We start from the raw sequence: 23,508 nt of genomic DNA, 5'->3' as shown, positions 1-23,508 counted from the left end.
ACATGTCTATTTCACTGGGGTGCCAAAATGTTAGGCACCCCCCCCCCAGCAAAATAGATTGCTTTTCCTTAGGCCAGTGCTGTTAGGAGAAATGCAAATCTGTGGATTTACAGCAAATGCCAGAGGGGCTTGCAGTAAGATACTAAAGACATTCACTGATTATTGGCTGGTGCGGGGCTGTTTGGGTCTCTATGTACTTGAAATACCAGGGCCTCTCTTGAATCCCAGTCTGGATCTGACCCAAGGAAAAGCTTTGGGATCTATTTCACTGGGGGGTGCCTGATATTTTGGCACCCCCTTCCCCCTCAGGTGAACCAGACTTTACCTGTTTTTTTATTGATGCATAAAAATAAAAACAGGAGTTTTCAGGCCAACTTCTACTCCATGTACCTGCATTCAAGCTGAAGCTTTACTTTTCAGTGCAGATATACAGAGCTGAGGAGGTAAGCAGAGCCAAAGCCCTAGGCACCCACCAGTGAAATAGATCACTGCCTTTTTCCCCAGGCCCATGCTCCTGTTAGGAGAAAACTACCAGCTTGTGGAAAAAAAAATGTTCCAGTGCTGTGCCAGCATTTTACTTACCTTCCTACCGGCATCCCAGGCATCCTTTATGTGAAACTCCCTGTTCGCACATGAGTGCTTTCACATTTTTCGGGCCAACCTCTGCTCCGTGTAAATGCACTCAAGAGGAAGCTGTACTTTTCAGCAGGGGCAGGCCAAGCCGACTGGGCGCCCTAGGCAACCCGGTCGGCCACCTCGCAACCCCCCCCCCCCCCCCAGGAGGACTAGGAGCACTAGGGGTAGGCAGGAGAGGCTCCTGCCTGGCGCCCCCTAATCGTTGCACCCTAGGCAGCTGCCTCTTCTGCCTACTACTCGTTCCGGCCCTGCTTTTCAGTGCAGAGATGCAGAAGGGAGCAGATCTGCTTCTTTCAGCTTACAGAAAAAATGCAGGCTGTAAGCAGCGGAGCCAACGCCAGAGCCCTAGGCCTAAGTTTGCCCAGGAACAGTAACCCATAGCAACCAATACCTTATTTACTTTTAAACAGGTTACCAGTAAATGCTACTTGCTGATCGATTGCTATGAGTTCTGCCCTTTAAGTCTTCTTTGCACTCCAGGTTCAGACTGGGATTCAAAATAGACCCTAGCATTTCAAGTACACAGAGCCCCAAACAGCCCCTGACCATCCCACTTACCGGTATTAGTGACTATCTATGGCATATTACATCAGCCCCTCTGGCATTTGCCAGTATCCACAGATTTCCAATCTAGTGCATGCTCTAGTTTTCGAGTATTTTAATGTAGTCACAAGAATATATATTTATATGTTATATATATAGCACTTACACCAATTGTCTTGGTCCTTAAGTATGGCTGAACCTGGTTTTCCTATGCTAAGTCATAATGTATCATCTTTATGTCAACTGGTCAAATCATTTTCCACTCAGACTAATTATAATCAGTGTGTTTGGTGACCTTTAACTTCATCTTTTCAATTACATTTCATTCACCATTTTAATTCACCTTGCATGTAACACCTGTTCATAGTGTAACAGTTAGTGGATTGAAAATGGTGCCATCTGCTGGACAACTGAGAAAGAGACATTAAATACAGTACAGTGTCTGAAGCACCAATAATAACAGGTAAAAACACCTTTTTGAATTACCAGCAGCTTCTGTCAGAACAAATTCCTTTTTTCTCCATAGTTTTATCATATTTTCCTTGCGTACATTATGCTATAAAATAACACACAGCGCCATTTGTTTTATTAAGTCTGCTGCTTGTTAACCATTCGGCAACATCACAGTGCCACTCCAGCAAGAGCCAAAAGAAAGATATATTATATAAAGATTATTATAGAAAGGTATATATTTTATAATATATTTAAAAAAAAAAGGTTGCCTTATGAGCAGGGCCCTCTTTACTTCCTGTGTTATTGTGTTTGTAACAAATGTATGTTTGATATATACAGCCTTCTTTTGTACAGTGCTGCACAATATGTTGGGACTTTATAAATGCTGGTTAATAATTATATTTTTGTGACATTTTTTGTTTAATTTGTTGTTAAGCTGAATTTAATTAGCTTAGAAGTGGCTTCACTAAATGGAAAATAGAGCCATCTGCTGGCTGAATGAGAGATCGTCATGAAATAGAACTGGAGACAGCTGACATCATCATATTAGTGGGGTCGTCTTGACATGTACTTTTCTATTTTTAGTGAATTCTATTTAGTGGAATAGTGCGAGACGGAATATGGTTTTTTGACATTTGGCCCCTCAATGCTTTTCCTTCTATTTACTTTTTCCTACACTTTATAACCTGAAGGTGGCAAATTTCGCCGTATCTTTCCATGTGCTATTGCCTTTGGAGTTCCTTGTGTTTCTTTTCTTACCTCTCCCAACCTTTGTTCTGACTGTTTGCTTCTAAATGGTGCCTGATGTGGTTCTTTTCTTGAACGTTTGGTTTACAGAAACCACTGTCATATGTTTATTGTGGTAAGTTGTTAGCCCCTTGGATCCACTGCAGTTCTTCCATGTTGAAACAGCTTAGTATAAGACTAAAGGTCAAGTACTTATATTTTATAAAGCTTCAGTGATCATGCTACAGAAAACAGATAAGCAGACAGAATTCCATTGTATTCTACAGAACTTTTCTGTTATCTACTAAGTAACCTGTGCCTTTTCTCCTTATTTTCAGAATAAATGGCTGCCCCATGGCTACACAGCAACTTGTTTACCTAAACTATAGTAATGTTACTGAAGCAAACACACCAGTTTTACCAGTTCTGGTCCGAAAGTACATTATGTTTTCATTACTTTAAAACACTTTCCATATCCACTGACCAGAATTAGATACTGCATTTTTCTAGTTACCATCCTCTGCACATACTGATCAATACTGATTAGTCAGCTGGGAAGGATACACAGGCTGATAAGTGAGCTCTAAGTTAGGGAAAGTCAGTAAAAAAAATTAGATTGCAATTTGTGGGACAGGTTATCCAGTCGGGGCCTTTAAAACCCAGTATGGTGTGTTTAGTAAACAAGTTACAATGGCCCAATTATTGGCACACACTACATGGAGCATATCCCCAGATGGATACCTCTCCTTGGTTGGTGTCTTATAGGAGAGGCAAACAACTGGATCTCAGCTGGTGTCTCCTGTGGCCTGGAAAGAGGCTGAGAGAGGAACAACAATTTTTGGCTACAAAATATTATGTACCTTTGCTATAGTTGTAACCAGTGCAAAGATGTAATTAAAGGAAAGGTTTTTAAACACCCTAATACTGGGGGAACAATTTGAGATAACGGAACAATACACATTGCTTTTTTCAATCTATTGTATATGCCAGACTCTTCCCCTCCAGGAAGATATACTTTGGAAAGACAACACAGAAAAAGGAGAAAGGGCACACTGCAAAGCAAATAAAATTTACTGTACTAAAGATGGTTCCCTCACTTAAAAGAGGATTGTAACAAAAATTAAAGCTCAAACAAAAAGAGGTATCATGGATATGTAGATTAAAGGGGTTGTTCACCATTGAGTTAACTTTTAGTATGATGTAGAGAATAATATTCTACGAAAATTTGCAATTGGTCATCGTTCTATAAAAAATAAATAATAAAGAGCAATTAAAAAGTTGCTCAGAACTGGCCATTCTATAACATACTATACGTTAACTTAAAGGTGAACCGCCCCTTTAAAGAGGGTGAAAAAGGGCACCCTTGTCTGGTGCCTCTCTGCAGTTTATAATCTGAGCCCCCTAATTTGAACTCTATCTTGCAGGCATGCGTACAGTGTCTGGATTAAGGCTCTGAACTGGGGTCCTAGTCTATATTGGCCCAGTATTTGCTATATATATGGCCATAGTAATTTGTCAGAGGTCTAATGCACCAGCCACACTGTGGCCAGAATTTCTATGCTTCACAGAGAGATATGTATACCTTAAAGGAGAACTAAGATCTAAATCTGATTATGGCTAGGAATGCCTTAATGTATATACTAAACTTACTGCATTGCCTAAAGGTTCAGCATCTCTATAACAGGCACTATGGCTCTATGATGTTCTCCTGTCATATAAGCTGATGCTGCAGGACTGATTATTAAATTCTGATGCTAATTGCTCATGTTTCTGAGCTGCCAAGTAATAAGTATCGGAATTAATTACTAATCAATTGGGTAGCATAATCTGAGCACCCCATTGGAAAACATTTTGAGGATTTTAGCCCCTGCAATAGATCAGAAACACAGATGTGACTTTGCTGCCCATTTAAGGTTATCCCTACTTTTTCCTCCTATTAGAGGGAATTAAATCCCTTATTATCTTCACTTCAATGCTGGAAAATCTGTCAGAATTCTGAGCTTTTTTTGTTTGGCTGCCATCCCTAAATTCTTTGGATACTTTCAATTCAATTAACTTATTATACAGCTCTTTAGCTTTGTGCGTTGAGGTCTGCTGTAAGTGTGGAAATATGTGGAGTTCATTTTATGCTGCCTATAAAGCATATTCTGATTCTGGTTCTAAACAGTGGAAATAAGCACTGAGATAAACAGGTTTAAAGAATGTTTTAATTATAACCTTCATAGTAATATACTAAAATGTATATGAAGGAATATCTCTCTTCTGACTCTTTTCAGCTTTTAAAAGAGGGTCACTGACCCTGGCAGCTAAAAACTATTGCTCTGTGAGGCTACAATTTTATTGTTATTGTTACTTTTTATTGCTTATCTTTCTTTTTTTCCATTGAATATTTCATATTTTTAAACATATATTTATGAGGAACAGAAATTAGAAAAAGGGAGGGGGTAACAGAAAAAGAAGATTGCAGACCCTCTTCTATTCATATTCCCAAATCTTGTTCAAACCACTGTCTGGTTGCTATGGTAAAATTGCACCCTAGCAACCAGATAGCTGCTGAAATATCAAACTGAATAGCTGCTGCACTTAGTTAGTGTGAATAGTTATGCACTTTACAAATCTCTCTGATATTATCTTTAGATCGACTTGCACTATGGGATTCATTGATATCAAATACAGAGCTCCTTTAATGAAAAAAACTGCAGAAACCTTGCTTAGTATGATGCTGTTTGTATTGCAGCAGTATGGATGGTTAATTTGCACAGCAAGGCAAATAAAAGACCACTATACTTTCTGTTTTCATTTTAAATTTGCAGTACGGTATACTTAAAAATGTATAATACAATAGATGCATTGTCTTATAACCAAAATATGATTTGCAGACCAGGGAAAATCTGGTCACTTTATTACATTTTTTGACAAGGCAATCATTTTCATAGCACGGGACAGCAATCTGTGTCTGCTGTTTGATGTTGGCTTTTGACAGAGCAGGGAAGGTTAAAGAGCAGTTGAGGTAACGTCCCACTGTAGGGAACAATTGTTTGTCCTAAACCCACCTGACCCAGAGGATCCATGCATCATTACCTGACGCACCTGGATTTGTTTTGATCTGGGTTGGTGTCTCTTATAGGATACAAGATCTCTCGAAGATTCAGGGACAATGTATGTTGATTTAATGTAAAATAAATTGCAACTAACACATCTCTTCTAGATGGATTTCTAAATATGTCCCTGAATTTTCAAGTGATCTGGTAACCCTAGTCTCTGAGGCTGTTTTTTCAGTAAAGGTAGTAATCCTATTTATTTGCCTCCTGTTTAATATGTTCATGGAACTTGTATGAGTGAAATACTCATTCCAGTTGTATGTTACTGTAGAATATCTTGGTGCTTTGTAAACAAACTACAATTAAAGCAATAGTCATGGGAAAACATGTTTTTTTCAAAAGGCATCAGTTAATAGAACTTCTCCAGCAGAATCCTGCATTGAAACACATTTTTCAAAAACACAGATTTTTTTTATATTTAATTTTGAAATTTTACATGGGGCTAGCCATGTTCTTCATTTCCCAGGGTGCCACAGCCATGTGACCTGTGCTCTGATAAACTTCAGACACACTTTACTGCTGTGCTGCAAGTTGGAGTGATATCACTCCCTCCCTTTCCCCGCCCCCCAGCAGCCAATCAGCAGAACAATGGAAAATTAGCAAGACAGCAGCTACCTGACACCTGTATTGGTAAAGTGATAGATATGATAACAGCACAATAGTAAAAAATCCAAGTCCAGCTGATGACTCCTCCAGTTACATCAGGAGCAGACACAGCAGACACAATACACTAAGATGGCTACATACATACCAATATTACAGCTAACACATACCTCCCAACTGTCCTGATTTTTATGGGACAGCCCTGATTTTAACAGCTCAGCACGCAGTCCCGAATTCTTAAAGTCCCTTATTTCTCTTTGATCCTGCACTGAATGCTTAAAAAGATACAATGTTTCTCAAACTTAATTAAATAAGTGGGTTTTTGGCATAGCCCAGAAAACTTAACATGCAACACCTGCAATAAGATACAGTTGTAACTAAACAGGTCTCTTGGGGAACTGAGACTCACAGCTTAAAGGTCAATTTTACCAAAACTGTAATGATACATAAAACAAAACCCCCAGAAATGTGTTCAAACTTTAAATAACTTGCCAAATGTAGTAAAATGGGAGTGATATTTAGGAGGTGTGGTTGCCAAAATGGGCGTGGTCAAAGATTTTGCCACGCATAGAGCGCTATTTATTTTTGTCCCTCTTTACATTTTTCAAATGTTGGGAGGTATACTAAAAATGTATTTATTGGTTTAAAAATAAAAATTTAAAGTTTATTATTTGCTATGTAAACAGTGCAATTTAGAAATAAAATTACATTATAAAAATCATTTCAGAATCCCTTTAAAGGAGAAGGAAAGGTGTAATCACTGGGGGTGCCAAAATGTTAGGCACTCCCCAGTAATTAAGGTCACTTACCTTATACATCAGGCTGGTGCTCCTATTAGCAGAAAACACACCAGCCTGGGGAATGTGCATGCGAGTAATCCTCTTCCTTTCTTCTCCTTTTGTTGCAATCCCAGGGCCCCTGCCTGTGCAGTAAAGTAAAAAAAAAAAATCGTTTTTTTTTTTGTTGAAGTGCAGCTTTTCACTGTACCCCACATGCGCAACTGGCAGGAAGAGGATTGCTGGCCTGCATGTACCCCTGGTGGTGGGTTTTTTGCTAATAGGAGCACCAGCTGGGGTATCAGGTAAGTGATTCCACCTTTCCTTCTCCTTTAATAACGACAGGGCATACATTACATTAACATTTATTTATAAAGCGCCAACATATTCCGCAGCGCTGTACAATAAGTGGGTTTTATACATTGGACATACAGAGTAACATATAAAACAATCAATAACCGATACAAGAGGTGAAGAGAGCCCTGCCCAAAAGAGCTTACAATCTACAAATCCACTGAATAACAAAATATAGCCAAAAGTTACTCATTAGTTAAAAATCTATTAATTCACAGAAAATTTGGGTTGGGTGATCAGATCACTTGAAAACTCAGGGACACGTCGAGAAAATCCATCATCAGGGCTGCACTGATTGCAATAAAATGTAAATACAATCAGTTTAGCCCTGCAACATGCATTTATTAAGTGTGTCCTTGTTAAGCGATTTACTCAACCTGCTTTAAGGGCTTAGTATAACGCATTACGCACTAGCGCTTTCTATTACATACAATAATACACTTTAAAAATGTACAAATACATTTGATTAAAATGATGTTAGACTGAATGCCAGCCACAAGATGGCGCCCGTTGCCATACCAACCCTGAATCCCCTGTAGGCGCCAGAAACGCCGCTGCGCAATGTGATTCTCTGCTTTCTCTCACACCCCCACTTTTCGTCGCACATGCGCATGAAGCGCTCCGGGGTCGGGCTGTGCTTCGGGCGGAGAGACAGCGAGAGATGGAGAGGGAGTGACCCAGGGACCAGGACAGGGTAAGGGGGAAATAAAGCGGGAGAGGATGCAATGTAACTGATTGTGTAGCGATTTGTATGTATATGCTATAAGGGAGATGTACGGGCTGCTCAGGAATGTGCATAGTGAGGGGCTGGAATACTAATAATATGTAGATAGATTTTGCTGAGATTGTACGGGCTGCGGTTATATGTGGGGACACAAATGCGGCATTTATGAGTTCATGTTACTGGAGCAATTTGCTGGTGTAAAATAAAAGTGTATTTCTGAATAGAGTGTGTGTGTGGGTATGCGATGCTGCATTTGTGCATCTGCCTAATGTACAAGGTATGTGTGAGGGCATGTTGTGTGTTACCAGCTGTAAACACGTGTGGAACATACCATTTCTATATGCAGATACGTTTGGGAAAGGTATGTGCCTGTAGCCCTGCTGTGTAAGGATGGGAGCATGCTAGCATAGGGCAGGAGGCACATTCACTGACGGTCTGTTGTTAAAAGCCATTGATGAGATCTGTGTGGACTTCATGGGCTGGAAAGAGATAGGGCTGGGTGTTAGGGAAGGCTGGGAGCTGGGAGGGCAACGCTGGAATTTAAATCCTCCGCATATGTGTAGATAAGGATCCCCTCCCTGCTGGCACATGGGCTTTCTGCATGGAAAAGAGCTTTACACACACACCTACATATGTGTGTGTATATATATATATTTTTTGCAGTCTCCCAGGAGTGCTTGTCTCTTTTTTTTTATCTGTCTAAAATGTCTGAATAGAGAGCCACATAGTTCCTGAGAAAGTGTTGTATAACTGAAATACATCATATAGTAGTATCTGCAGTTTGTGTATTAAAGTTGTTCTTTGTTGCTATTAGTATTTTGCAGTAGTTACTTATGTTTATATCACACATTTGGTACTGTTTATGACCCCCACACACCCCAATTTCTGATTCTTTTTAAAGGACATGTAAAGCCTACAATGTATATCAGTTGGGCACGTCCCCCCACCCAAATGGCACCATTTGTACTGCATATATCCCCTCCGCTTGCCAGCACCATCACATTTTCCTAAACCAAATAGCAGCTTTCACCTGGTGGCCATTTTTCCTCTGATACATAATTGGATACATTTAAATCTGCAAACAGCATACACACACAAAAACTCTTATTCAGAATACATTTAACCAAGAATACAGGCTCTCACAGGCACAACTGTCTTTGCTAAAAGTTCTGCTTTGTTTGAGCACTGTAATGGTAAAGCTGAGCTCAGGAGAAAAAAATTGAAGCAGACAGCTAGAGCTGAGTTTCTATGGGAACCAGCAATGCCATTTCTTTACTGGCTGCTAGACTGGGGGGCGTGTTTAGTAATCTGAGCTTAGAACAATTGAGCATGCCCAGGAGCCTAAAGCCAAAGCAAATTTCCGAGGGAGGGGGGCGAGTGGGTTAGAGGAGGAGAAGCAAATCTAAGTGATTAAGGGGATGTTGCAGCCCTACTATTAACCTCTGGACAACCAGTGTGGTAGGTATTGAAAGATTTTAAAGAGGCTATTCACTGATTACATTTTTGTGTGGGGGGTTTACATGTCCTTTAATTTAAAGGGAAGCCTGATTTATTTGTGTAGGGTTTATCTTGTTTCATTTTTACTTAATAAAATAAGAACATAACTTGCTTATTACACATATCGTTTCTGTTCTACTTGAATTTACAGGAATTATTGGGAAATGGGCTCCTGGGCTGAAAGCAAGTCTTATACAGTAGAACTACTACACAGTTGCAGTAGTTAAATGAGCTTTGGTATCAGGCACTCTGCTGTTCCTGAGTGCTACTAATATATAACATGTTGGGTAATGCTAGTTTTTGATTGGTAGCCTTGGGGCCCTGAGGTGCCACTTTAAAGTTGTTATAATCCATCTCTGACAAGCACAGCAACAGTACCATCTATTTATGGCCACTAGGGATCCTGTTGCTTTGGTGTCCATGCAGGAGGTAGGCAAGCCATTGGACACAATACACATCACCTTGTTCCATCTGTGCATGAACGCAGGAGTGAGCAGGAGATTCAGGAGCTCTATAAGTTTTGTGCGCATGCGTAGGTTTTCAGACAGCTGATGTGCGCATGCAATATGGTATTGTTCTTGCTCAAGGAGTGCTCAGTGGGTGAATGTGACATCATCCCAGTCTTGGGGAAATGTGTACATACCATGGTGCTACTGGAAGTATAGGGTATTTTTGGAGTGTTTGATAAGTTCCTATTGGCTATTTAAAATGGGTCCTGATACATGGGTAATTGTCTTGTATAGAATTTCTTTGTCCTTTAAAAGGTTCATTTAGGAGATTAGTCCTAATGGTTTATATTGTATTTTAGTAGAAATAATTGTAATAATCGGGTATGCTTTAGCTGTACCCTGGGGCTGAGGGTTGGATTTTCTTTGTCTTTGTTTTCTATGCAGGCGGAGAAAAGCCGGAGCACTCCCATCTACCCATTTCTTTATTGGCATGGCATCTGCCTGTGTTCAGGCGCATGAAGTAGGTTTAAGCAAGGAAAGACATACCTATGCATTTTTGTGCAGAAATTAACTCCATGTGTCTGATCACAGGCTGACTCTGGGAAGGAGAAGATGGAGAAATGCTGACCTTAAGCCCTGGGGGTGTTAGCCTAAGGAGGCAGTGTGAACCTAAACCTAAAATTGTAGGTTTAGAAATGTGTTCTTGTGTTCAGTTGTAGATTTGGAAATGCGCTAATTAGTATTGATATAAGAAGGCTAACCAGACACGTTTTTTTTTTAATATGTTTAACCAGATTGAGGGAAACCGTTCTATTTTGGTCTTGCTGCTAGCACCTGAAGGGAGTGCCCGGTACAGGCAGCCATATTTGCTTTTGCACATGACTGGGTCTCTAGGCTAAATCTTGTGTTGCATTACACTCGTGTACATAACGAGAGAACTGGGATTTTCCTCACTATTTGCATTCTTAAAGTCCCGAGATGGCCACCCATCTCTACCGCATCCCTCCTAATGCAGGCAGCATAGCACTTGCCAGAGTATTTTTTACTAAAACTGTAGTGTAAGCTCTATTACAGGCATCTGCAGTGGGAGAAACAGTTTTTCTATAATACATGACCGTAAAAATGGCCATATTTTGCATCTATGTTTTACAGGTCAAGAATACATGTAGTTTAATATACAGGTATAGGAGTTGGGACCTTGTTTAAAATGAAAGTGTTTTTAATTTTTCTGTTCTACATTTTTTGTGCAACAGATCACTATATTATTTTTTCATTAAAACAATAGGCAGAAAGTATTTTTCAAGACAAGTCCTTTTTATTGTGCTTATTTTGAATATAGGGAGTATGCTTTTCATTAGCTGTCCATTAAATTTGGTTATGGATTCTCTGAGAGAGATTTTGAAAATGACCATTTCCCAGCAGAGGACATTATTTCATTAGAGCTTTTTGGTAAAATCTTCAGAGTGATTATGTATTCCCACTTCTGCGAATAAACACATTTTCAGATAACTAAGGATTCATAGGTAGAAATGTCTGTGGGATTTACAGAACATGCACAGAAAAAGTTACTGTAAACCTCGGTTAACGTTATATTTAATGGACAGAGATATAAGGTAAATACATTTCCTGTACAAACATGATGTATTTCCTGAAGATGATCCAAAATTATGCCATATGTTTCCTTACATCGTTCCTGGAAAAAAGTTTTTTCTTTCAGTGGAAATTAATTTTAAGACCTATTGAGTCCACTGTATTTTACTCAGTTTCTTACAACATTAGTTCTTCAAAAAGATGTGAATATTTAATGTAAGTGGGGTGTTAAAAATCTACTTTAAATGGGTATTGTATGGCTGCATTTGCATCCAAGCGCTCCTGACAATTTATGTAAGTGCTGGTAAACCTTGTATTTCATTTAGAAGCACTTCTAGATGTAAATAGCAAATTTGGCTATTTTTGAACAGTCTGAGCCAACTTGTCTTTGTGAATTAGCCTAATTACTTTGGGCTTCCTGAGCATCAGCTTATGTGGTTTATTTTGTACTGATAGATTAAATTGGCTGTAAGAGGTCATGCTACCTTGCTAGAACAAGCATGGGGTCACTACAGTTTTCCTGTTTAGCTCAAGAAATAACAAAGACATAGAAAGATTTTTGTGATTAAAACAATCAACAGGAATTTTTCAAAATATTTTCAGGACAAGCCCTTTTCATTGCACTCATGTTAAGCATGGAAGGTGTACAGCCCCTTTAATGCTGTACATATACACAATTGCTTTGTAAGGCCACATTTGGACTTCATTTGGCCTTCAGTTTGACAGCCCTGATATACATAGTGCCCCCATGTACACACAAAAGATTACAGATCTATAAAATATAATAAAACCTATGCACTAAAGTGGGTGATGCAAAGGTTACTGGATCAAACCAAGTGTCAAAACCACAGTGTTAAATGCATAAAACGGCATTCTTCTTGACTGTTCATAAGATCAGACAGTCCTGTTTACACTGTTAAGAGCAATTAACTTAGAAATGAATCCCTCAAAGCAACCATATTTTCCACAGAGATGGTACATGTCTAAATTTATGTTAAATTTATGAAGCTTTGAGGGGCCAGGTTCAGACAAACCATTGCATAAACTGGGTGAGTTTCTGAAGTCAGGAACTCACTTGCAATTTCTGCAGTCATTTGAAGCTTCATACATTTGGCCCCTAAGACATAAGTATAACCACATCACTGGCTCCTATTTGTGCCATGCTGTTACAGACAACCTGCAATAATGTTGGTATTAGTCAGGCCAGAAAATAATAGTAATTTACCTCAAAATTGGAGTAAATGACTACATGAGGCCAATTTTATATCTCATCATCAAGCCTCCTATGGTGCAAGATTAAAGGGAAATTATTACATAATGTAAAGCACTTATTCAAAAAAACTAAAATCTTCAAACACAAAGCACACACAATGTGGAATAGTAGTTTGTATCCAGAAAGATATACAAAATGTATCAAGCATCATAATAAAAGTGAATCATTTCTAGAAACAAACAAGAGTGCCTATGTGCCAGTAAGCACCAGACACATAGAAGGAAGCCAAAATTCTTAACCTACTAAGCTTTAGATGATTTGTATATTTATTTACAGTAAACAGGGTAGCATCATCTTAAATAACTTGTCAGTAGTATTTCATAATAATAATGAATGTGCTAATAAGTCAGTATTTTAATCAGTGGTTCATGGGAGTTTCTACATACGTTTCTTTGAAAGCAATGTAAGCTTTTGCATAAGTTACTTAAAATGTTTAAGGCTGATGCCACGCGGGCGTATTTTCGGCTTGCTGAGTATACGCCCAGCTACTGTAGATTTCCCCTACCTGTGCCTGCACCCAAATGAATGAAAATGCTTGGGTGCAGGCACATGTAGCCGATATCCGTTAAAGATATGAAGTCTCGCATTTTTTGGTGGATATCGGCTACATGTGCCTGCACTCGAGCGTATTCCATACATTCAGGTGCAGGCACAAGGTAGGGGAAATCTACAGTAGCGGGGCATATTCTTGGCAAGCGTTTTTCGGCTTACCGAGAATATGCCATGTGGCATCAGCCTAAGCGTAGGGGCCCATTGTTGTTGCTGTGGGGCCCAATAACCAGTCATTCCCCTGCTGAAAAGTTCATATACAAGGTGCTGATATAATTCAGTAAATAGATCCCAATATAAACAGCTGATGTTACTCTCTAATAAGCAGTTCATATAAATAGTTAAAATGAATAATTAATGTGCTAATAAGTCAGTCAGTTTATTGAGGGCAGTGGAATTTAAATTGGAATTAAAAACGTTTTTTAATTCATTGGTAGCAGTGGAGTTTGCCCCTGCAAACCTTCTCTGCATTGTCTTTTGCTTGATAAGCAAGTCACTTAAATTTCTAGGCACGTTACATAGTTTTCTAAACAGTATTTGTGGACATTACATAAAGTTTTAGCATAACTTAAGAAACAAGATTTCACGGGGCCTGGCACAATTGTACCCCCTCTCCCCACCCCGATGGCGGCCCTGCTTTTGATATATCAGGAGGGCTTTTCAAGTTACTCTTAGGGCAGTGACAGATGGTGGTGTTGTGTCGGGCCTGTTTTGTGGTGACAAAACACCTGAAAATACCATTGTGGGTAGTGAGAATTGCTGCAGGTAAAACCGCTAAATAATGTGAAAAAAGCGCTTTTTTATGCATTTTTGTGTAATTACGCAATGTAAGCATTTTACCAGCAGCAGGTCTAACTTCCAGTAATGAATGGGAATATTCAGGTGGATTGTCTCTGTAACAAAAATCTGTGTCTGTAATTGCCCTTTGGGAACTCTTTTGTTTGATTACTGATAATTACTGAAATACTGGATCGTGCTGGCCCCCACCTGACACTCTATGCTGCAGCAGTTGCTCAGTCTGCTGTCTTCATTATGTGCATATACATGATTAGTAGGTTCCTGCCAAAGGTTGTAGTAGACTCTCTCTATGCTCACTGCCGATTATGGCTTATTTAAAGGGATACTGTCATGATTTTAATGGTATACTTTTTATTTCTAAATTATATTGTTTACATATCAAATAATTCACTTTACCATTTAAAATTTTATTCTTGATCCAAAAATCTGAGATTTCAGAAGGAACCATTGCTACACATTAAAACTGCTTTCAGGTAACCTGTTGATTCTCCTACTCCCATGTAACTAGAGGAGTCCCAAGCTGGACTTGGATTTCTTACTATTGAGTGCTATTCTGATTTCTACTGGGAGCTGCTATCTTGCTCCCTTCCCATTGTTCTGCTGATCAGCTGCCAGGAGGGGGGTCCCTCCAACTTGCTGGTCAGCAGTAAAGTGTGACTGAAGTTGAGAACATAGGTCACATGGTTGTGGCACCCTGGGAAATGAAGAATATGACTAGCCCCATGTGAAATTTCAAAATTAAATATAAAAGTTTGTGTTGTTGAAAAACAGATTTCAATGTAGGATTCTGCTGGAGAAGCTCTATTAACTGATACCTTTTGAAAAAAAAAAAAAAACATGTTTTCCCATGACAGTATTCCAGTATTCCATTAAGGTTAAGGTAAAGGTGTACAATAGAGCCTACCCTCTGCCATTTTTATACAATTATTAAATAACATTTAAAGCTCATTTAAAAAGTATCTGCCAGCTCTCTTAGTAAAAGTGCCTGTGCATAGAATTATTGTATCTTTGCTGGGTAGTGTGAAAGGTGAGAAGAAAAAATACTTTACTGCTGAGTAGTAAGCTATTTCTGTCCTTAAGGGGTATCCTATGTTACTGTGTTTTAAAGGGGCAGTTATACTTGAAGCACAAAGTAATTAACCAGATGGATGATGAAGCTGCTTCCTTGGTGGTATACAAAACAGTAAACCCCGTTTAAATCAGGATCCTGTCTGGAGTTATTTTCACTCTTGTGCTGTCTGACCTTTCATTTCAACATTTCTGTCACTGTTTACTGCCAGATCCTCAGTATTTTTATTATGTTAATTTTGAATGAGGTGTTCTCTCACAGATGTACTATAAAAACCTAATTGTTCCTTTTTATAATCTGCATGTGCTTAAATTCTATATACACTGATACATTAGTAGGTGGCTTTGTCTGCTAAGAAATGTATCAACTAATGTATTAAACTTTAGGCTTTATTGTATAAAAATATACTTGCTTTATACTTTATTTAACTTATAAAGAAGTTTATAAGTGATATCAATTTACATTTTAAAAAAAGTGTTGAGTTTTTTTATTAAACATTTTCACATAAAAAAACAAATCCAGCATGTAAACTGTTACACTTGAAAAAAAAAAAAAAAAGGGAAATTTTTGTTGTTTGAAAATTATACATTTTGTAAATATGAACCAATGTCCCTCAAACAGTTTTTTTTCTATTTTCTGAATGCACTAATTTTACAAGCCATTTATGTGACCTTTGATGCATGCAAAATAATTATGAACCTATAATGTAACCGACTTAACCACAATTACACTGTAATGCTTTTTTTAAATACAAGAGTCCCATTTATGTGGTGTTAGCATTTATTGAACTGTATTTCCTTAATTAACGAACAATACTGCAGTTTTTTTCATATTTCTGGGTAAAATAATTCATCTACAAGGTATTATTTTGCTTTAAATACACTCCTTTTTTTATTAAAGCAAAATATGGATTGGCTGTTGTGGATTAATATTCCTTAGATGTATTTGTGTTTTCGTTCAATATGAGACGTACTGTGAACCATCCTTTTGGAGGAAAGATCTGTTTGTCTTCTTATTACAAAAAAAACATTTTCAATACCTAATTATATCAGAGCATCCCCAGAGAAGCTTGCAGGGTGAATGCATGTGAGGTTCGACAAAAAGTTGACCTGCACCCAACACTTATCTGTCCACTCCCAACCCAAATCCTGCCTGACCCAGAGAGCCCAGCACTGTTTATATACCTGTATCTGCCCTGGCCATTTCTGGCATCTCTGAAGGGGACTGGGTGAATCAGGTACAGAGGAGGAAGTGGGCATCCCATACCCTCCTACGACCTGCCAAGAATGTGCATTTGTTTGCTCTAATCTAACTGACCGCGGTTTCCACAGGATTTAGGGTGGCCTATGCATCTGCATCCCTAATGTAGCCCTCCAAGCCGCTGACATTATTTGTGTGTTGAACTTTATAATTTAATCGTATTTGGGGACCAGAATCTATTTTGCAAAATTGCAATTTTTTACATTGATCTATATGCTACTAAAAACGTTTTAGAGATCATACCCTGTAATGTACCACTATACCCTTGAGATTTTCCAGTTTGTGCTTTTGATGTTGTGGTCCACCAGTCTGGGACAATGACTGCTTTTAGCAGCAAAGGGAAAAAGAAAATCAATATAATTTTTATTCTTTGAAAAACAGTGTGTTGTTGGTTCTTTGGTAGTGAAAGAGTGAAATGGAGACAAAAAGTTCTAATATTTCATATTAGTTAGGAAATCTTAATTGGAAATGTTTCTCTTCACATTTACTGTATGTGTAGCTTATTAATTAATCATGATTGCAGCACATTTGCTGGCTGTTACTTTGCTGTGCCCTAAATACAGCAGTTTAATGAAGAAACAAACAATGGAGAACAAAATCGAGCCTGACATAGAAATGTACTAATGAATCCAAAATGGCACCGTGGTAGCACCTAAATCTGCATTATCTTGCTATAGTTGCTATGTGAACCATGAGCCAAGGATCTAATGATTAGCAGTGGTTCCCATTCTGAACAAAGAGACACACACTGCAGTAAAGCATCCTCATCTGCCAAAGGTTCAAAAGATAATAGAGTTTATATTAAAAATTAATAAGATAAGCACCGAGATAAGTAACAAAAAATGTGTTTTAGCAGAATCAAAAGCTGTGACTACTTCTTAGTTATAGCACTGAACTTACCAAACAAGCAAATCTTACCATGTATGGCCACCTTAAGGATAGTGATTGGCTTACTTCAGATATGCCACTGAAGGCCTCTGGTTATAGAAAATGCACATTCATCCCAGATTAACCCATTTCTAACTTTCTAACTTTTTTTTTCTTCTAAATGTTTAATAAACAAATTTGGCTTTAATTCTTGTATATATGTGGCCTTCTATCCCACATGCTAGGACAATTGTTCAACTAAGGATAAAAGCAATGCCGAGTATGCTTTATTTTCCAAATCCCTTAAAAGTGAAACTGAATCGTAAAAGGGCACTTCATCTGTCAGAAGTTCCACTATCAAGAGGTGACGCTGTACTGTGTTATTGAAAGCTCTGTGAGCTGATCCTTGCAGTAGTGGGGGCAGTGGAGCTGAATCCAAAGTAATGAACATTTCCCAGATAGATACAGATCAACAAAGCTTTTTATTTTCCTGTCAAAATGTAAAAGCATACAGTCACCAGTCTGCTGCTTCGTTATGGAGCCAGCAGCTTATCAAGGGCCACTAGTGTCTCTCAAACAGCTGTAGTTTAGTGTCCCAGCTGAGGGGACGGCTGCTGTTCTGCATGTGATATGAGCAACAGTGTAGAGCACTCAGTAATAGCACAGCTGTTACTCTATCAAGTGTTTTACTCCTTGCATAAAGGAACTTGCATGTTGTCGCTTATGTGCCATGTAGCTCTGTTACACAGAGAAGCCAGCCAAGGTTTTCTGGCAAATATCTTGCTTCATAGAGTCTGTGTTCCTGCTTGTATAGTGGCAAAGGAACTCCATTAACAAGAGACAATAGTTCTATTGTTTCGTGCTGTAAGGCGATACATTTTGCTTTACAGTTTAGAAAAGTGTATGGGAATAGAAAACAATAGCAAATCAGTTCCAAGTACAGTCATGTACAAAATAAAATGGAAATTATTGCTAAAATCCAAGCATCGTTTATAGTATATTAACATACACAGGACATCGAGCTGCTCTTGTAGGATATTGCAGTAAAAAGAAAACTTTAATGTGAAATTCAGTGCTTTAGGGACATTCAAATAATTCTAGTACTAGCACAGGATAGCAGAAATATGATATTGATACAAAATACTTTGGTTTTATTCATTATGGTTTATAATTCAGATTTGTTATGTAAGACTATATTAAGATATGGTGATTCCAGTATTCTTGAATAAACAGAATCAAAATTTTTGAGTGTTTTGTTGCATGTCCAAAAAGGTGATTTCACTTGGACAACAAAACACCCCATGTGTTCCAGTTTGACATTTAAAGGGCTCTGTACACTACATCTCTGCCTGACAGAGAGATGCCACTATGAAAGAAAATGTAATTCTTAACAACTTTACAGCACACTTAGGTTAAAGACACGGAACTACTTAGTAGAAGCTACTTGTCACTGCTACTAAACACCAGAAAATACCCTGTTATAGACAATACTGAGAATTGCCCCTGCTAAATACATGAGACTGTTATCAGTTAACGATCAGCATTTTAGTAGGCGTGGCAAGCAGCTGCTACTATAGCTCCATTTGTCTTCACCCTTAAAATGGTAACATTAGGGAGAAGACACACGCTGCGATTAGTAGCCATGGCTTTTTAAAAAAATGAACCTATGGGGAGTAAGTTGCCGTGATTAGTCACCGTGACCGACTTTTTAAAAAGTTTAATCTCCCTGCATCTTCACCCTTAAGTGGACTGAAAGTTATTTGCAAATATAATTGCAAATATTAAAATATAAAAAAAAATAACAATTTTGTAGCATAAATCAGTTATACCCTAGGTCAGCACTGTCCAACTTATTACATGTAATGGGCCAATTAAATCTTATACAGCAAGTTGGAGGGCCAGGTGAAATTAAAATAATGATGGCATATAGTGAAGTCTGTAGAGCCTCTGAGCAGACTGGGGGCCATAAAAATCTTTTAGAGGGCTGCATCTGGCACACGGGCCTCCAGTTGGACAGGCCTGATTTAGAACATGCTTATTGGAGGCTAAAGCTGCTGCTGTTAACAGTTGTGTCAATTTTTCTAGCAAATGTGTCTATTCTGCAAACAGACTTGCTGAGTTACTGAAAAACAAAAGGGAAAAACTAACCTAATTATTTTTTAACCCTTTTAGTGTCGACCTCAATGGCTAGCATTAGATTTTGCTAGGCAGTGTGTTTCCTATAGCCTACTATTAAGCCTAGAAATGTAGATTCTACTGTGTGTATTAGTGTAAAAATAAGGGCTGGGGCACACAGTGTATTCTCTGTGAAAGCACAGGTTTGCTGATGCCTGTCAGATTGAAGGCAGGCAGAGGATGCTGGAGGTCCACTGTAACATCAGGAGGGCTGCCATGTGGGCCAAAATGGCAGTTATGCAGAACTGAGGGGGGGGGGGATGGTTGGAGTCATTGGAAACAGCAGGCACATTGTTTCCATATATTACTTTTGGCTGGCCACTAGTTCAAACTTCTCTCCAGTTGGGTGTGAATCAGAAGCAAGTCAGCATCTGTGAAAGCCTACAGATCCATTCTGCACCTGGATGTGCTGCAGATGGTAGATGATACTTCTGTGGCCCTAATGTCCAGTTATCCACAGGTCAAAAATTCTAAGATATGTGACATTTAAAGGGAAAATGGCATATTGAGGTTTGTCATTACAGATTAAAATGGCAAAGTCGTGGCGACTAATTGCAACTTGTATATTAGCTTATAGAGGCTAAATCGCTGTGATTAGTTGCCGTGATTGTAGTCATGGCAACTACTCCCCCATGTGTCTTCACACTAAAGGTGCCCATATACGTGAAGATCCACTCGCTTGGAGAGGTCGCCAAGTGAGCGGCTCTTCACCCGATATCCGCACCTATGGGCGATATCGGGGAACATGTAGGCTGTTTGGGGCCAAACGATCGAATTATAATGATGGCAATGGGGCAGTCGGTTCCAACCCAGTCTTTTGTGTTCAAATGCATATTAATGACCTGTCACCAAAAACCCTGCCAGCATATTTGCACAGTGTCCACTTGGGTCTTCTTGGGCCCCCCAGAGAAGCTGACACCGAGGTCCCACTCTCACAGCAATTAGTTGTAGATGGATATGTCCCACTGCAAGGTCATGTGGTACAATGGATTGTCAGTTGGACTCAAAATCTACAGGCATTTCCAATTAAAAATGTCATGCTTTCTAGAAAAGGTTTTAAATTTGCAAAGATGTTTCATAAATATATATATATATATATGTGTTTTTTTATTATTATTGACGGTGGCTAACACGGTACTACAGTTTTTGTTTTGTGACAAAGATTTTTCACAAATTATATTCGACCTTTTTTATTTAAAGGGGTAGTTCACCTTTAAGTCCAAGCAACTTAGCAGTTGCTCTTCATTATTTATCTTTTATAGTTTTTGAGCTGTCTTTTCTTCTGACTCTTTCCAGCTTTCAAACGGGGGTCACTGACCCCAGCAGCTAAATAAATTTGCTCTGTGTGGCTACAGTTTTATTTTTATTACTTTTTTTTACTTCCTATTTAGTACCTCACCTGTTTATATTCCAGTTTCTTATTCAAACTACTGTCTTGTTGCTAGATAAAATAAGACCCTAGCAACCAAACAGCTGCTACATAACTGAAAAAAACACAATTAAGACCAGTTGCAATTTGTCTCATAATATCATAGTCTACATCATACTAAAAATTCATGTAATGGTGAACAACCCCTTTAATGCAGTAAGGTGCATTATTGGTAAATAGGGCAGCAGATCACCCTATGTGCCATTATCCTAATTGTTTTAACTTCTTTCCTGTGTGGGTATCGGATTGCAGGAAACAGCAGTATTTATTTCTGTTTATTTCTAAATATCTTATTTTGAAAATGATATAACTCTTGTTTTGCGATTGGGGGTTGTGGGATGATAATGGGATGAAATATGCTGACATCTTTTATTTAGGAAGAGTTTACAGAACCCTATTTAATATTTAAGCTTTTGTTCTTAAACAGATGTGGCTCAGCGAGGCCTAGTTATGAGAACCACATGTTGGACAAGGGTAGGAATTGTAAACATGATATGAAACAGATAGGAATGTGGTGCAAAAATTACAACCCATACTCACTGTTTCCTATCCATGTGGGTCTCTAAGATTTAAAAGTGTTGTGTTTTCCTGATCTCTTAACATTGTGCTTTGTTCTTCTCTGAGGCTGTGTACTGGGATAGAGCGTAAAATACATAGCACCTGATAAATAATAAGTGATTCTTCGGGCAACTTAATGAACTGTTTTGCTTTACTTTATGAAACCAAATAAGAATACCCTTTGTCTCAAAAAAAGAACTAGCATTAAGTTATTTCTTCCAGGGGCACAAAGTTAAATATCCCTTAAACAAACATACATCCTTCAGTCGGCTGAAAGTTTCCCAGAAGGTAATCTGACTCCTGAAATGTATACTGCTGGGACAGGGATTCCCCCTTCTGCTGCCAAGTTCATAATTATTCTAATAAGCACTATCAAACATATGGTATAAATTACTCAGGTCATGGAGTAAAGCCATAACTTGGGGACTGCATGTGTGATTCACTTTTTCAGTCTGTGTGAGTCAGCAGCTTTGTCTTGACGTGTCATTCGTTTCATATTGTTTTTATTTAGAATTTTACAAATAAAGGGAAACATAGTTTTAGAAAGTATGGTGACATGCTTTCTCTTCACAATGTTTAACAAGATAAAAAAAAAAAAAAAAAGAAAATGAAAGTAATAAACCTTGGATAGTGTGCTAATATGTTTGTATACCATATTTCTTCTTTTTAGTATAATATAAAAAATAAAACCAGAATAGACAGTTTACTTCTAGATATAGTAGGGGCTGAGGCTGTTCATCACTGACTGAGTATTTATACTTCCCTAGTCCTTGATTGGGAATAGTTGTATACCCCTAAGTTCACCCGAGTTTCTGTTATCGTTCTGGAAGAATGGTGGTTCAGAGGCACTTAGGTCACCTCTACCTACATCCATGGGATGATAAATATAGGTGTTACATTTCAAACTGCTTAAGACATAAAAGAAGGATTAATCATGGCACTGATATACACTTTATAATGTAACCTAATTTATTTTGGCAAGCACACCCAGATCATCCAACCCTATTCCCTAGACACCCACAGGTCTTTAAAGGACATGTCAACGCCAAAAATATTTTTTTGCCTAATAAAAGAAAACTCAATTATAAGCATCTTTAGTGCTTTATTTGTAAATGTAACTGCTGAACTCATTGTTGTTACTTTTTAAACAATGTTGCAAGTGCCAGGCTCCTGCTGCAAGTCAGGTCTGTAAAATCTGCTGCCTTGTGTTACATTGTTTCAAACGCCAAAGTCCCCAGGGCAGAGAATAGACAGACCAGGCAGACACTGCTTTTAATTGCAATTATATATACAAATAACCCAAAAAAACAATAATGAATGTATATTGCAAAGTTGCTTAGAATTAAGTTTTCTTTTATTAGGCAAAAAACTATTTTTGGGGTTGACGTAGTAATTTCCAAAATCACCGACCCCTATTAAAACAGCATCATAATACATACAGAGTATCCCTCTTGTTATTCCTCTAAAGTCCATGTGTGTGGTTGTAGATTTTAACATTCTTATATCCAGCTTTCAACAGTTCAAATATGGAGTGTTGTTTTTAATGCCAAATCCTTAGTTTTCCACGTGCACAGTCTTAATTTGTTTGTGAATGGACTGCAAGATGAACCACTACAATATGGAGCATGGAATAATTGCACCAAAAAGAAGGCATCCTTTGTTATGACTCACTGCACTTAGTTATTCCAGCATTTCTGCTGTCACTCAATAGGAAATGCGCTGCTAACAGAAATCAAGTCCAGGAGTTGGCTGATGTCACTCTCTGTGATACCGCCCTACTGCCCCAGGCTGTCTTTATGTGCAGCTGCATTAGCATTTTTAGCGCATGCGCATTGTGCTTAAAGGAAGTATTAGTATCTTTACAAAGATGGCGCCAACGCTTAGAGACCCGGGATAAGAATTTAGAACACCTACAACTATTTAAAAGTTTATTCGTTAAGCTTAAAACCTAGCAATCTTACCTTTTGGTTGATGGTGGCAAACTTTTATTATAAAGAGAGAACATCTATGTTTGCATTTGCATCACCTCCTCCATGCTAATACCTACAAACATCTTTCTTTGTACAGTAAATTGTCCA

General features: G+C 38.4%; 1 protein-coding gene across 3 annotated transcripts in view; it reads left to right on the top strand.

The window, feature by feature from the left end:
* The first annotated feature begins 7,749 nt into the window (after positions 1 to 7,749).
* tln2 (talin 2) overlaps positions 7,750 to 23,508 on the top strand; it is a 132,648-nt gene continuing 116,889 nt past the window's right edge. For 2 of the 3 annotated variants that reach the window (XM_012966875.3, XM_012966874.3), the window contains exon 1: positions 7,753 to 7,886. The gene's annotated coding sequence lies outside the window, so the exon portion shown is untranslated. Of the gene's footprint in view, positions 7,887 to 23,508 lie in introns of all 3 variants that reach the window. The other variant, XR_004222020.1, reaches the window with a different exon arrangement.

This window comes from Xenopus tropicalis, chromosome 3 (genome assembly GCF_000004195.4).
Source record: "Xenopus tropicalis strain Nigerian chromosome 3, UCB_Xtro_10.0, whole genome shotgun sequence".
Lineage (NCBI taxonomy): Eukaryota > Metazoa > Chordata > Amphibia > Anura > Pipidae > Xenopus > Xenopus tropicalis.
This window is presented reverse-complemented; position numbering and strand designations above follow the sequence as displayed.